This window comes from Gekko japonicus, unplaced genomic scaffold (assembly GCF_001447785.1).
Source record: "Gekko japonicus isolate JY-2015 unplaced genomic scaffold, Gekko_japonicus_V1.1 scaffold361, whole genome shotgun sequence".
Lineage (NCBI taxonomy): Eukaryota > Metazoa > Chordata > Lepidosauria > Squamata > Gekkonidae > Gekko > Gekko japonicus.
Genome location: NW_015174852.1, coordinates 885,916 through 889,026, shown reverse-complemented (window position 1 = coordinate 889,026; position 3,111 = coordinate 885,916). Strand labels below are relative to the sequence as shown.

The following is a 3,111-nucleotide window of genomic DNA, read 5'->3' as shown; positions in this document are numbered from 1 at the left end:
AAACAAGGTAAACAGAATAAGAAGCAAAAGGTGGGTGTGGCTGCGTGACCACACTTCTGGTAACATGGGGGGGCGTCCTAATGTGCTAATGAGCTGTGCTGGCAGGGGTGTGGCCTAATATGCTAATGAGTTTCTGGTGTTGTGTGTGGCCTATTATGCTAATGAGTTCCTGCTGGGCTTTTTCTACAAAAAGAGCCCTGGTTGTTAGCCAGCCCTGGCCATGGAGGGCCCATGCTAGGCCAATCTCAGAAGCGAAGTAAGATCGGCCTTGGTTAGGACTTGGATGGGGAGACTGTCATGACCTCCTCTAACCCGCTCAGTGACCCGGACTCAGAATTCCTAGGGGAGGAGCCAAAATCAGTGACTACGGGGGACCAGAGGGACCAAGAAGGGCCCGGTACTTCCTCAGCACCGGAGGTAAGGGAAACCTCACCATCAGCCCAAGATAGTCACCACCAGGCCTCTGCTGGGCAGGACTCGAGCCCTCCAAACCCCCCTCCCAGCCCCCCAGGACCCTCTCCCAGTCTGCAGGACTGCCAGAGACAGAAGGCACAGGTTCACCGCACCCCATATTGACTGGCAGTGCCTCTCCAAGGCCTCAGAAGGGGGGAGGTCTCCCCAAACAACTGCTAGCTGGAGAAGTTTAGGGACTGAATCTGGGATTCTCTCCCTGCATGCAATCTACCTCTAAGCTATAGCCACTTCTTATAGTTCATGAAGCCTCCTTAGATCGCTATTTTCTTTTCTACAATTATGGACCAAAGAAAACAGGCTGGTTTCTTTTATATATTCATAGTATCAAACAGAGAGCCAGTGTGGTGTAGTGGTTAGAGCAACAGGTTACTGTCCGGGAGATCCAGGTTCGAACCTCCCACTCGGCCACAGAAGCTCAGTGGGGGACCTTGGGCCACTTAAGGACTCTCAGCCTACCCTACTTCACAGGGTTGTTGTGAGGATAAAATGGAGGAGAGAAGAATGCAAGCCGCTTAGGGTCCCCTCTGGTGATTCCTTGAAGGATCTGGACTGGTGTGCAGCATTGCCTCCAGCACCTGTCAGCAATGCTCAATTGCCTCCCAACCAGTGTTCCCTCTAAGCTGAGTTAGTATGAGCTAGCTCACAGTTTCCTAGCCTCCGGCTCACGCATTTTTGTCTTCGCTCCGGAAGGAGGGCTCCAGAGCAGACAGATTTATACAGTAGCCAGATCGCTCGCTCACAACTTTAATGCCAGTAGCTCACAAAGTAGAATTTCTGCTCACAAGACTTCCACAGCTTGGAGGGAGCATTGCTTCCAACCGATTTAAGCCAGGGAACTGGGAAGACAGCCTTGCTGGATCGACCAGTTTAGAAAGCTGAAACTCTTGCCTGCTAGATGAAGCTTCTAGACCCTGCCTGCTCTAGACAAAGCCTGCTCTACGCTCCAGTCCCTGCAGGGTAAGCCTCAACTCTTGAGGAGACCAGCGGAAGCCCAAGGCCAGAACAGAGACCACCAACGAAGTCCAGGGTTGCTACGCAGAAGCAGGAAATGGCAAACCACCTCTGTGGCATCTCTTGCCTTGTAAACCCTACGGGGCCACCATAAGTTGGCTGTGACTTGACAGGACTTTCCACTGCCAACATTAGCCAACTGGCTTATGCAGGAAATTCTAGTCAACGGTGCTTCTGTTCTGCTGGTACCTTAAAAGAATACATTTACTTACTTTCTCTCTTCCCGGGATAAAGAAACACTCAGCAGCTGATGAAGGCCGTTCCAAAAGTTTTGCATAATACTCCCGAGCTGCCGCTTCTAGGACTTCAGGCTCTTCTTTAATATCCACTGGATAAAGATGACCTAGAAGAAAGAAGACGACTAAATACTATTCAATTCCATATCGCCGCAGCAGTAAGGCATCATCCTCGCCTTGTGCAAAAACAGCAGCAAACCAATTCAAAAGTCCATCTCGGCACCCAACCTGTGATCACTGCAAACAGAAAAAAAAGGTAAAGGTTCCCTTGCTCGAAAGCCAGTCGAGTCCGACTCTAGGGTTGCGGTGCTCATCTCCGTTTCAAAGCTGAAGAGCCAGCGCTGTCCGAAGACGTTTCCGTGGTCATGTGGCCAGCATGACTAAACACCAAGGCGCACGGAATGCTGTTACCTTCCCACAAACAGAAAGCGTTATGTTAGCTCCTCTTATCATTCTGTACACAAATGGAACGCCAAACCACTGAAATAATTGATGCCCAAACAGGAACTAAACTTTAAAAGACAAATGAGCAGACTGTGTTTTCCCGGTTTTTAAAATGTTTCTTGATTTCTACCTAAGCAATTAACTAAGAATTTGCCATTCTTAAAGTATAATAGCAAACCTCACCGCCCTTCTTTCAAATATACTTCAATCAGGGCTTTTTGGGTAGAAAAAGCCCAGCAGAAACTCATTAGCATATTAGGCCACACACCCCATGCCTTCCCTTGAAGGGAAGGCAGTTTAAACTGCCTTCCCTTGGCTTGCCCGGGTGCTCCGTGGCTACATGAAGCCTGGGCAAGCTGGCCCTTGGACAGGCCGGGGAAGAGAAGAAGAAGAGATTGGATTTATACCCCGCCCTTCCCTACCCAAAGGTGTCTCAGAGTGGCTTACAAACTCCTTTCCCTCCCCCTCCCCACAACAGACACCCTGTGAGGTGGGTGGGGCTGAGAGAGCTCTTGACAGAAACTGCTCTTTTTCAAGGACAGCTGTGCCAGAGCTTGTGACTGACCCAAGGTCACATCATCAGGTGCAAGTGGAGGAGTGGGGAATCAAACCCGGTTCTCCCAGATTAGAGTCCGCACATTTAACCACTACACCAAACTGGCAAGAGGGGAAGGCACGGGGAGGAATTTAAATGGGGGGGTCGCTTTCCAGGCCTTCCCCCTGCAGCCACACATGCAGAGGTTTTGCCTGTAGTGGGAGTGTCCAGCTCTGAAGCCAGCCGGAACTCCGTTCCTCTGCGTTCCTGCCCAAAAGATAGCCCTGACTTCAATTATTATAAAAAGTGTCTTTTTGGTTCTGGAAGTATCTAACCTTGCAACCAAGATTAACATTTGCAGTGCAATATAAAGTATTCTGTTTGTACTTGTAGTGGAGGAGCTATAGCTCA

General features: G+C 49.9%; 1 long non-coding RNA gene across 1 annotated transcript in view; it reads right to left on the bottom strand.

The window, feature by feature from the left end:
- LOC107121611 overlaps nt 1-1,791 on the bottom strand; it is a 19,269-nt gene extending 17,478 nt beyond the window's left edge. The window contains exon 1 of the long non-coding RNA XR_001482869.1: nt 1,698-1,791. This is a non-coding gene — a long non-coding RNA (uncharacterized LOC107121611). The remainder of the gene's footprint in view (nt 1-1,697) is intronic.
- Nucleotides 1,792-3,111: the final 1,320 nt, after the last annotated feature.